The sequence below is a fragment of the Melanerpes formicivorus genome, unplaced genomic scaffold (assembly GCF_026170545.1).
Source record: "Melanerpes formicivorus ecotype bairdi unplaced genomic scaffold, bMelFor1.0.p_v2 SCAF_33, whole genome shotgun sequence".
NCBI lineage: Eukaryota > Metazoa > Chordata > Aves > Piciformes > Picidae > Melanerpes > Melanerpes formicivorus.
This window is the reverse complement of record NW_027142385.1, coordinates 5,772,814-5,785,313: the sequence shown is the minus strand read 5'-3', so window position 1 is coordinate 5,785,313 and position 12,500 is coordinate 5,772,814. Positions and strand designations below refer to the sequence as shown.

General features: G+C 43.6%; 1 protein-coding gene across 1 annotated transcript in view; it reads left to right on the top strand.

Moving 5' to 3' along the window:
- Positions 1-12,500, top strand: part of DAB2IP (DAB2 interacting protein) — a 162,231-nt gene that overhangs the window by 45,657 nt on the left and 104,074 nt on the right.

Sequence of the window (12,500 nt, the reverse complement as noted above, 5' to 3'; positions counted from 1 at the left end):
TACCTCGATGAGTTTTGTTCCTTTCTGTGAGGTAGCAGTACAAGACATGGGAATTAACCGTTTCAGCCAGCCCTGCAGCTGAAATAATTTTGCCAAATTAAGCCTTGTCATTTCCCTGCCCTCCCAGCATGAGAGCCCTGGACCTTGCTGGGCAGTGTCCTTTCAGGTAGAGATGGATTACTGCAACTTTTCTTTGAAGAGACTCAGTGAATGGCTGCGGTGTATTTTCAGTGTAGAGCTTAAAGGGTGGGTGAGAGGAGAGGTAGCATTTGGCAGCCTGGAGTAAAACCCACGGATTTGCTTATATGAGCATTTAGAAACTGCAAATGAAAGGCTCCTATTCATCAGGTATCCCTCTCAGATGCACTTCATCCATGATACACAGCTGTGTCCTGGTCTGGGGGAAACTGTCTGACACTAGGGAGCTTTTGACAGCAGGCTGTTAGTCCCCCAGCTTTCATAGTAGCGTTAGATCTGCAAAGTAGGCAGGTATCCTTCTGCTGAAGATCTTGACCATAGGTGCTGTTGCTTTGAGAGAGGTGAAACAAAAGCAGCAGCTGGGCTTCTCAGTCATGCATGGAAGATAATTTTATCTTCCTGAACACTCCCATCCATGTCTGCTAAAATGCACAATGTTCTCACTTCTCTATATGAAAGGGCTTGAGTCCTTTAGATCACTCTTGCACATTTTCTGCTGTGCTTCCTTGCCTGTCTTGAGATCCAGGAACTGTTTGAAAGAAGCATCTGGTATTGGAATATTTGCCTCTTAAATATTTGATTCTTGACTCCATCTTGTATCCAAGCTGATTTTTCACCAACCACTCCTTTGCTCGTGGAGGTAACCATTCTAACAGCATCTGCTCTGGAGCATTGTGGAATTTTTGCAGGAGATGCCATAGCAAAAACGAATAGTGTAATAAATACAGTCAAAACACTCCAGGCTGAAATATTGACCTCCAGTAGACCATAAATGATTCTGTTACTTGGCTGCTGTGTATATATACATTGGTACTGTGTCATGCCTCTTAGTTTCTTTATTTTTCCTCTCTTTTCTTCATGTCATATTTCCACCTGCTGTGTACAGCACATGCATCTGAATATATGAAATGGGCATGTACAGACAGCTAACTAGGTGGATGTGGGGGGTGTGTAGAGAATACTAACAAATGTATCTGTGCTTTTTATCCTGGTTTTGATTAATGCATGCATTTAAATGCATCATGTAAATTTTAAATGGAAAGTTATTACCTCCTACAAGAGTGAGAAATTTGTGCAGTGTGAGTTTTATAACAAAGAGGGGGGAAAGGCAATAACATTAACCATTGGACGAGTCACAGACTGTCTTGCTGCTGTCAGTTCAGCATCACCTTGTTCATCCTGTGTCAGTAGAGCCTGGGTTTCAGACCTTGTGTTGGCACAAAGGAAGCAGCCACATTTCCAGGGGTGTCTTTATGAGCTGCTCTTACAGAGCATGGTGACTGCATCCTGGGGAGGAGTGACAGCTCTGAAATGTGTGTGTGGGGGTTCTTTGTCCAATTGATATCCCATCTACCTGGGTCCCATGGCCATTGCCAGGCAGCTGTTGGCAGTTCTGCCATGGAAACAGAGAGAATTCTGGTTTAGTACAACCTTGGCCAATTGTTTTTTCTCTATAGAGAACATCTGAGGAGTTGCTCTAAGTGGTGTGTTAGAAAACCACACTGATGATAGTCAAGCAGAGCTTATGGTTGTAAGAAAAACATAGTTGTTTCTCATAGTATTGGACTGTACATTGCCTGAGAAAAGACCTTTGTATGAAAAAAAGGAGAAATAAGTAAATTCCTGGGGGTTCACACTGATGGAGTTAGCCAAATTTTGCCAATCTCTTGCATGCTGTTTTTTTTTCTGAGAGTCCTGTTAGAGTAATAAAATCATTATCTGTGATTAAGAGAAGCAAAATCAAACCAAGTATCTCTAGTAGTCTGTATGAGAAGTGCACTAATCTGGTACAATCAGTTTATACAAATGTGAGATTAAAAGAAGGATTGTGGAATGAGTGCTTCTCTCAGTTTGTTTGTTGGCTGGTCACATTGCTTGTTAGAGCTAAAAGGGGGTCTGTTAAAGTGCCTTTTTGCTAACAATGCCTCCTGCATCCTGATTTATTATGGCAGCTAACAAAGTTTTTATCATGGAACACTGAATGTTTGTCTTTGTAGCAGCCTGTCTAGAACCAGTCACAAATCAAGCATTTGGCAGATGGATTTTTCTTTTAATTGGCCCCACATTTCTCCTACAAAAATTGTGATGGAGAAAGTTTCTGGGCTGGGGTTTGGGCCCAGGGAGCAGAGCTAGAGAACAGAGAGAAGGCTGTTCTGCTGCAGTTGTTAAATATTGTTAGTGCACTTGTGATTGTTTTCTTGTTGTGTGACCTTTTCTGTCCCTGCCATCACGTCATCACAGTAATCTTTTAAAAATCACTTCTGACTGCGTGTCAGGAATTTAGAGAGGCAATTTATGTGAGTGTTGGTTTTTAGCAATCTAAATACATGGACCTGGGCTAATCTCTTCTGGAACTGGCAGAGGCCGCTCTGATTTTACATGAGCAGTGAGAGGACAGGGACACAGTGTCACTTTGTGGGACAGCTACCTTCAGATGGTCTTGATTTGCTGTAAAATGGGTGTTTTGTGTAACTCAGTATTCTGGTATAATCCCTGAGCTGTCATTTCTAGGGACACTTTTCCTCAGTGCACCTAGAATTGATTTAATGCTGAGAGACTCTCAATTGCTAACATTTGTGATTATTTTGCAAGTTGTGGGTTGGGTTTTTTTTTTCTTCCCCATAATTGCAGAAGATAACATTCTATTTAAGCTCTTTCTTGGCACTACAAAAGTCTGAGCATATGGTTGATTGTTAAATGAGCCTCAGCCTTGGAAGGAGTACAGCCGTGCATTAGTAACACCAACGACTTGTACTACTGCTGCTTCCTCTTTAAACTACCTCTTTCTTTTTAGTCCCATTAAATATTTTTGCTTATAACCCACAGGGGGAGAAGGAAGTGTACAAGTCATGTACTGCAGTGCATTCGATTCCTAATCTAGTGCTAATGCAGTCTGCTGTGTGGGTTTTCAAATGTTCATAAAGCTTATTTGGATGCAATAGGAGAGCATCAATAACTTATGAATGTCTGCACTCGTACAGTAAACTTAGTTTGTGAGTTCTTTTTAGATCAAATTAACATTTGTTTGTTCCCCAACAAACTTGATATGCCACATATTTTTAGGCATGCTGAAATTGGTTAAGTTTGATGAGACTATAGTGCGTGCTGCATTGCAACGGCTGAAGAAGCCACTGGTGCCTTTGGAAAGAGCAATGACTCATCCTCCAGAAGTAGGGCACTGGCAGACCCCAGAACGTGTGAAGGGCTTTCAGGCCTGTGTGAACAAGGGCTGGAGAGCTTGATTTCTCTCCTGCCTCCTTACTTAAATGGCATCAGCCACTGGAGCTTTCTAAATAGGAAGAATTATAATAGTAGGTGCACAGTGAAGGGTGACACTAACAGCATCTGAAGTACAGCATGGGAGCCTCTCGTTCCCACGATAATGACAGTATTTTGAGGAAACATTCCTGAGCTTGTACAGGGAAACCATTTGGCACTGTCAACAGTAACTGAAATGCAAAATAAAACATCTTGCAAAGTCAGGGAGCATCCAGCAGGTCTCAGTGTCTGCTTTCTGGTTGCAGGGTCAGCATCTGTTCCCACTCCCCCTGCAGTTGGGGAATAAGTGGAGGCGGCTTAAAGGTTCGAGGACAGTCTCAGGATTGAGACTGGCCTCATATACTACCTGCATTTATAGCAAGGATGCTTTGTCCTGGAATATGCAAATCAGACTTTTAATGGGGTTCCTTTGCAAAATATTTCTTGAACCAGAAAGTTAATTACTGTTCTCTAATTAATGGCTGTGTTAGGAGGCTAGAGTAAAATCAGAGAGAACTGCTTTGAAGGAGAGATGGCAGGAGGAAATTGCCAGTTCTCCCCAGAAACTGTTACGTTCCTCATCTTCTTCTCGTGGTATTAGGAAGTTTAGAAACTGGTATTCAGATATTTTTAAATGATAATGCTCTTAGTGGAAAGATGGGATTTTAGAGGGGGGCTTGGGGGAGACATTGAAACAACAAAAATAATCCTTTATAAGGATGAAAGACTAATACTTTGGAAAAGCCATGTACAGTTCCCTTGTACGTGTGGTTCAGATTGCATTGTATCAGGAGTGGCATTTACTCCCCTTTGCAGTCAGTCTGCTGCTGCAGTTAATGGCTGATGATGGGGCAGTTAGAGCAGCAGGGTCTATAAAGCTAGGGATGAAATCAGCAGTTTCTGCCCTCCAGAGCATGGCAGCCTGGGCAGTGCCAGCAGAGGCTCGGCAAAGCTCCAGCCCTTCCCAGGTCTGTGCTCTTTGCATTACGTTTTCCTTATTAAGGGAAGTAGAGCTCCTGGTAAATCTGGAAGGCTACAGATTAATTGCACCAGTCTGTGCATATAGAAATATTTGTTCTAAAGCCCAGTTCAGCAACATGCTGCTACTCCTGGTGCCTAAAGCATTTCATAACCTCATGAGGGGCAGGGATGGACTGAAAATGTGGTGCCTTTCAGCTTCTCCCAAGGCAACAGCAAGGTCTCAACTATCTCTACTATTAAACTGAGGTTTGTTACACACACATACACACACATATATATAGAGAGAGAGAGATTTGCTCTGGCTTTTACACATGTGAATCTGTGATTTGTACTGAGGCAACATGTTCAATATTCTGAAAGCAGTGCACAAACACATTCCCTTAACCTGCCATTCCCTTAACCTGCATATTCCAGCTAACTTCCTAATGGAACAGGGAGGTGTTGCCTAGTATCTTTCAACAGAAGACTATATTAACTCCTAGACATTTTTCAAGCCATAGTAAAATGTCAAGGGAAGGGCTAAGAGGCTGGAATTGTTTTAACAGCCTTCTTCACATTTCTCCCTTTCCCAGATTCTAACAGTCCAAACAAGCAGCACCGTGCCTCGTGGGGTACAACCTGTGCTTTGACTCGACTTGGAGTCATGTAGCAAAATTACAGAATCCTTCCTGCTCAGGCATATGCAGTGCTACCGGGATAATTGGCTTCATGCATCTTACAATTAGCTTGCAAAAATATGTTTTGCATTCCTGACCTTTTCTCTATAAGCAAGGCCATTGTTTCACTGTCCTGCTTAATTACAAAATACAGTGTTGTGTGAGGATAGAGATGGCATCGTGGTAGTGTCGGCTCTAATTTGACGAGACATCATAATGGGGAGTTTTCATACTGAGGGCACTGAATTAGTGTAGCGTGAAGCCACATTTCTCTAAACCTACTAAATAAGGAGAAGTTAATTTTATGCTCTATCTTTTTGACGTTTGTAATCAAAGCTTTGTATTACAGCTGCAGATGGTTAGCGTTTGAAGAATGTCTGGTAAATGCTGACAATCGGAAGGCATTGTCTCTGCAGCGGAAGATCAGGTTGATTAATGGATGGAATGCTCCTTGCTTTCATTTGACTCTTCTCACAGGCTGAATAAGTATTATTGACTCATTTGGCCATTGCCTGGCAGACTTGATGTTGTGGTGCATCAGTGTACACCTCAGGGTTACAAGCAGATAGTTCTGTTTGTATCCTTCCAGCAAAGACTCTGAGTGAGGGTGACGGTTAAGTAGCATTGTGGCTGATGGTGTCTGGATACCCTTCAGACTGAGGGCTGCTACTCCATTGCAGCAACATTTTGTTTCCAAACAGACCATTTGCTCTGACTTTGCCCTGGTGAGACTTTCATGTGCATGAATTTCAGTGCAATTACATTAGCACTACTCTTCATGTCAATAAACTCAACACACACACACACAAAAAGGAGAAAAATTGCCATCACTCCAGCTCTTACACCAGGAGGCACTTTTGGTCAGCTCTAGACCCTCCTGTTTGCTTTTTTGATTCTTAATTGTTTACAGCACAAGTCAAGATATTTCTGTCCCAGGCTGAAACATTCTGGCACACAGTAAAAACCACTCATGATGTAAACTTTACTTTCAAACAAAGAAGACCAATCTTGCTTTTCTCAGCCCGCTGTCTCCTGGCCACACATTCCCCTTGCAGCAGATCCACTCATCACAGATTCTTAGAGAGGTCAGCAAGTTGATTCAAGGGGAAATTATTATTTAGGGTGGGGAGGTAATTTTTGGTTTGGTTAAGGCACTGAACCAACTCCTGTAACTGCAGAGTAATTGGAAGATGGCAGAAAGGGACTTTTCCTTTCTCTGGCAGTGTGCAGATGCATTTAATGAGATATAATGTCAATCTGTGCTCCTAATGCTGTGTGCACACCAGCGAAGGATTTCTACCTGGCACCTGTCTTGGTTTTCCATCTTTCACAATGGAATTCCCCATCTCCTAAGAGAGGTGCATTGCTTGCTGGATCCAATTTTTCTGTCCCCTGCTCTGTCATTTCTACTGGCAATTAGTATCAGCAATAAACATCTTTCTCTCTTGGAAGGACAAAATGTTTAAACCCAAGTTTCTCTCTGTTCTCTATTGCAACTCTGCAAAACCTTGATTGGAAAATCTGTGTGAAGGGCAAAGAGTTGAGAGTAAACATAGAATAGCTGAGGTGGGCAAGGTTTCTCAGCCTTTGTTCAGAGAGCTGGGAGACACAGATGTTTGACATGTAGATCTTGTTATCCATTTCGTATTGCAGTGGTCGTGCACAGAAATCCGTTGATTGTAGCTGGAGGCAGCCTGTGTGCTGAGCTCACTGCTGGCAGTTAGTTGTACAGAGCACTGGGTATAATGATGTTCAGGACTTGTGAATATGAAATAACTTATGTCAAGTTCATCCATCAGCTGGGAGGGAAGAGAAAAACAAGACTGAGGAAAAATATGCTTCTCTGTCCTTCCTCCTTACCATGCTCTTTAATAACAGCTTATGATATGGAGCCTCTTCTTCAGTGATTATTAGGGAGATTTCAAGTAGGTTGTTCATGTATGAATATCTTCTTATGATGCTGGTGTTATGATGTTTATCTGGTTGGCAGTGCTTGTACTTCTCATTACAACTACAGAATGGCTCACTTAGGTTCTCTTCAGCAAAATTCAGGTCAGGAGTGTTGAAAAGAAGCAAGAACCAATTTCAATTGAATTAAACCAGTGCATTTTAGCTGGAATTAAAATATAATTTGTTTAAAAATGCTTAACTGATTTGAACTAAAGCCAGAAATATGAATTTAGCTTTAAACCATGTGTTATGTAAGTAATTATATGAGAAAGGGATGTGGCATGCATCATACATGGTTGATAGTGTGCAGGAGGGTGCCAGTCATTCCCCAGATGATCTAAATGTATTAGTAATTATAAAGCCATCAGTATTTTATCAGACCATGTGCTTTGCTCACCTTTACTAATGTCCCTGGGATGATGCTGGGCCTGTTCAATAGCCCCCACACTCCATTGCTGGTCCATGAGAGATTGCTCACATCTCCAGTCTGAACCGTTCAACGCTCCTTCCCCACAGGAGTCCCTCTGCAGAGCAGTCCTGCAGTAGTTACCAAGTGATTTACATAACTCTCTTGGCTGTACCCTGAATAATTAATATTTTGCTGTCCTTGCTGTGTGGGGAGATTTGTTCCATTATGGATGTGTTTGTTGCTATATAGGAACGCTTAAGATGACATGTATGTATACAGGCAGAGAAAGAGGGGAGGATTTATATATTCATTATTTTGTGTGTGTGAGAGCAACATTTTTTACAAATGCATTGCTTCTGAGAATTGAACTGAAGAGCTGAGGGCTGCTGTTAGCTCATCCTGGAGTCTGTTGTTTACCCTCTGTCTGGGTGTAATCCTCCTGGGCTCTAAGGAGGGCCAAGTGCCATCCTGGCAGGATATGAATCCAGGCTGCAGGGCAAGTTCTTGGTGAGCCAGGATGTGACATTTCCCTGACAAGGGGTAACGTGCTCTGTGCTGCTCCCTGATCAGCCATCACCCTGTGTGCTGCACGTCCCTCCAGGCACAGGAGGACCAGCGCTGCAACCAGTGCAGGGTGAAACACAGTTGCTTTGGAGACTTTGCTCAGTTATCCAGTTGTCTTGAATCTGTAATGTGAAGAGTCTGGAGTGTGTGTGAGAGATGTTTGACATTTTCCATCACAATAAAACTTCTTTATTGCTACCTGGTGACATATGAACAATTTTAGTCCTGGCTCTTGCTGAAAAACAATAAGATAATTTGAATTCTGGTTGTCAGTTGCTTGAGTTCAGTGGTACTTGAATCAAGAGGCTTGACTCTGGACTGTTGCAAAGGGAAGAGACCTTTGCAGTGTATCACAGCTCCTACACACTCACATCAGTGGAGGAGGCTGAGCTATAAAATATGGCTATTTATGAGCTCGTTTAACTGTTGTGCTTTCAGAGGATGAGGTTTGCATGGGTTTAAAACCACATTACAGCATTTTTTTAATTTCATTTGATAGATGCTGAAATTATTTGCTTTAATGCTGTGCCTTCACTGTTCATCACTGCCCTACACTGTGGCATTTTCACTCCACCTTTTACTAACCCTCTAAGGAAACATGGAAAAACGTGTTTTATGTGCAGGCTCTGTGTTGGTGATAATGGAGGGGTTGACCAGCAAAATGTGATTAGCAGAGTAACACCAGGCTGCAGGTGTGAGGGGGTCCTGGTGGGCTCTGGGTACCCCCAGGTACCATCAGGAAAGAGCTTGATGCATGCCATGCACCTCCTGAACTGGATAATGCATCTGCAGAAGCTCCCTGCAGGAAATCTCTCCAGCTCACCCAGAATTAATTATTCACTGATCATCACTCAGACCTTATGGATTAGGGAGCAGGGAGGCGGGTTGGCAGGGGCTGGGGAGAAGATGGAGCAATTTGGATTGCAATTAGTATTTAATTTCTTTCCTTACTCCCTATTTGCTTACATTGGAGATTGCAAGTTAGAACCAAGCAAGGGTTTATAACCCAGCAATGGAAGTTCCCTGTGCACCAGAAACTAGCAAATCCACTGCAATCTTTAAGCTTCCCAAAGAGATGAAACGTTTCAGTCAGTTTTAAGGAGTTGAAACATCAAGGGAGCAAGTTTTGCTTAGAAAATGCTCTGAGGGAACAGCAGTGCCCAGACTGCCCAAGTAGGAACACTTCACTAGCTGTGTCCTGCCTTTGTGATAACAGCATGAAGATGTTGTCTCTCTCCATCCATTATCTAGCTTCTCCCCTTTCTAACGCCTTGAACATACTCCTTGCTGGGAGGCTTCTCTGGGGATTAGGGCTGTGTCTGATCCATACTGGATCCCAAAGGCTGTCTGGGTCCTGCAGCAGAGAGTGGTAAACCCCACACACTGGGTGCATTGCCCAGGCACAGAGAATGTAATTTTAAGTTTAGTCATTACAAAAATGTTAGCCAGCAGTTGAAAGTCTGCTTCACTGGTGAGATTGTGTCTCCTGTTGAAACCTCAGGGGCTTTTCTTGATTATAGCAGTAACCACAGTCTGGGTCACACTTTGCAATAATTATCCTGATGTCTGAAAGGTTCTTAGAAAGTCCCTAGAGGAAGGGGCCCAGTTGCACTGCAGAAGAATTTAGAGGCTGGCAAACCTTCAGCACTTAGAGATTTATTTAAGTTAGTTCTTTTAATTGCTTTCTTGCATCCCTATTCTATTCTAAGCTCTGTGAGCCATCTAGGGAAGTATCTCTAGCTAATATTAATCTCCTCAATCCTTGCTCCTTTAACTAGATACTCCTGGCTTCATTTACACAGAGCCCTACAGAGTGGGTAATAATTCTGATTCTGTTTCAACATGTTCTAACACGAGATGTAACTTAGGAAAAATCATCATCTGCCTGCTGCATTTAAGTGGGTTTTTTTCTCTCTCATCTCTTAAATCCAGCTTGTGGTCTCTGTATAACATTGCTGCTTCCCAAGACTGCTGGCAGGTTCTGTGATATGTATTCATAATGCAATTCCAGGTCCTTGATTGAAACCTGCAAGAAAAGGGCAAGGCGTTATTTGTCTTCTTTTCATTATCATGGCCCTCTTGTACCCATTCTGACATACACTTGAGAAAAGTTTCCCTACTTGATGCCTTTATATCTAAAGCTCTCTCTTTGTATAAAGCAAGGCAGGGTGTCTTGCCTTCCTTAGATAAAGTCACTCATGTTGAAGCTATCACTCTCTTTATTAGCCTTAGTTCCAGCCCTCTCACACCACAGGCAGAGCCTCCACGTGCCTCTCAGAGCAGAGGAGTGAGGCAACAGAGTGACAGGAGCACATCAGAGCGATGGCACAAGGAGCCCAGTGCCTGCTGCCAGTTTGTGGTTGGTTTACTCCCTGACTCCAGAGCTTGGCTACCTCTTCTGAAGGTTATAAAGCATTGCATTGTCTTAAAAATTAATATTGCTGTTTGAGTCATGAGAAGTTTTTGTTCTCAATTACATCTGGTATTAATGAGTTGCACAGATACAGGGAGATGTTGATAGAAAATTTATATCACTCACGTTTTTTAATTTACTGTTAGTTATCTTTCATCTTTGTTATCTATTCCTTGGCCATTTTAGTAAAAGACAGTAAACAGAAACAGTTTATTTCTTCTTTTGCTGCACATTGTTTGCTGAGGGGATATTTGTTCTGGTCTCTCCTTGTCTTTCCCAGCTTTTCCTCGTAGGGTTTATATCATTTATTGAGGTTTTCTCTAATATATGTATAGCCCAATGTACATTAGTGCACCACTGGAAGAAACACCCTTTCTACACCTTCTTTTCTTGAGAGCACCAGCACATGTGCTCTGTGCATTTGCAGGAGGTGTCTTAGGGGAGCTGGGAGCTGCAAAAGACTGAACCATGAGAAACATGAAGATGTTTGTTTGGTAGCACCCAGATTCTGCACAAAGAAAGATTCTGGGGTGAAGGAGGAGGGAGATTGCAGGGACTGGCTGGTCACAGGAAGACTTTTCAGCAGGAACTGTTACTAAGTAAGTGGGATGAGGATGCCTGGTCCAAGAAATGTGCAGCAGCACAAAGGCTGTGAACTGTCGACACCTCTTCCCTCCCCAGGGTGGTCCAGTCCTTAGCATGAATGGTGCTGATGGCTGTGAGCAAGAGTGTTGGGGACCTTAGTGCCATGACTAAGACTCTGATGAGTGTCCCAACTTTGTGGCATTTCAGGCAGCTTGAAATGGTGTGGACAAAGCAAACCACACATCTCTGGTAGATGCACAATGTGCTGCATCTCGGCACAGTGCTCCCAGTTAGTACCCAGGAGGGTGCAGGCTGCTGACCTCCTGCTTCCTTCTCACTTCCACTCCCTTGGGAGCACCTTTCCAAGGCACAGCTCTCCAAGGGACCCTCCAGAGCAGCAGGAGCAGCAGTAGGGGCAGAGTTCCAGGGCTCCCATGGGGACAGAGGCTTCAGGGCTCCCATGGGAGAGAAGCTCCAGGGCTTTATTGGAGGACAGAGGCCTCAGGGCTCCCACGGGACAGAGGCTCCAGGGCTCCCGCACCGCCAGCACTTCCTCAGCCCAGGCACAACACGACCTGCTGCCTTCTCTCCACCCTCCCTTTCCATCTCAGAGGCTCCTCATCCCTTCTTGTCTCAGAGGAACCTATCCTTTTGTTAAAATGAAGTGATATGGAGTCAGCATTACACAGAGGAATGAGCTATAAAATAATGGGGCTAATAAGCATGTAAAATAACCTGACTGTACAAGAGTGCAGTCTATGGAACAGCAGCTGCAGCAAATATATTCAGGTTATCAGTGTGTGGCTATTTTGTGCTGAGAGGGCTTAGGTGTAATGAGAGTTACTGCATCATGGGAACTCTTGGCAATGAATAGTGACATTTTCCAGTAACAACTCTTAGAAATGAAAAAAATCCTCTGTATGAATGTAGCTGTGACTGACAGCCTGGGGATCTCCTCTCCCTGCCCTCACGAGAGGTACAGTCTACGTGGTGATGGCAGCTTTTCCTGCACCTCCCAGTTCATGCCTTGAACCCCTGCCACAGGGACTGCTGCAGTGGCAGTGGGGGCTGCTTACCCCCCCTGCTCGTGCCCCAGGGACACCATCAGTCCCTGTGAGCAGGGCCAGCAGCTCTTTGAGGATTAGGCACCTGCTGCTGAGAGCTGGACTCAGCTCACCAGGCTGCTTTCAGGAAACCAAATGATAACTCTTAATTGCTTTAGCCCTACACCACTACCTGTGGTTTGCAGACTCATCAATGATTTCCTGAGCTAACTGTCCTGGCCTGGCTGTTCTGAAACTCAGGTTAGATTGGTTTATTTTTATTTGAATTAAAATGCAAACCAGGACTTGACCTAAATAATTCCACCCACCCAATCATAATGCTGAAGGGTTTGGAAGCATCAAATTCCCTTAAACATTTCAGATTATCCCACAGTCCCTGACTTCACCCCGCCCATTATCCTACTTTGTTCCAAATCAGCACG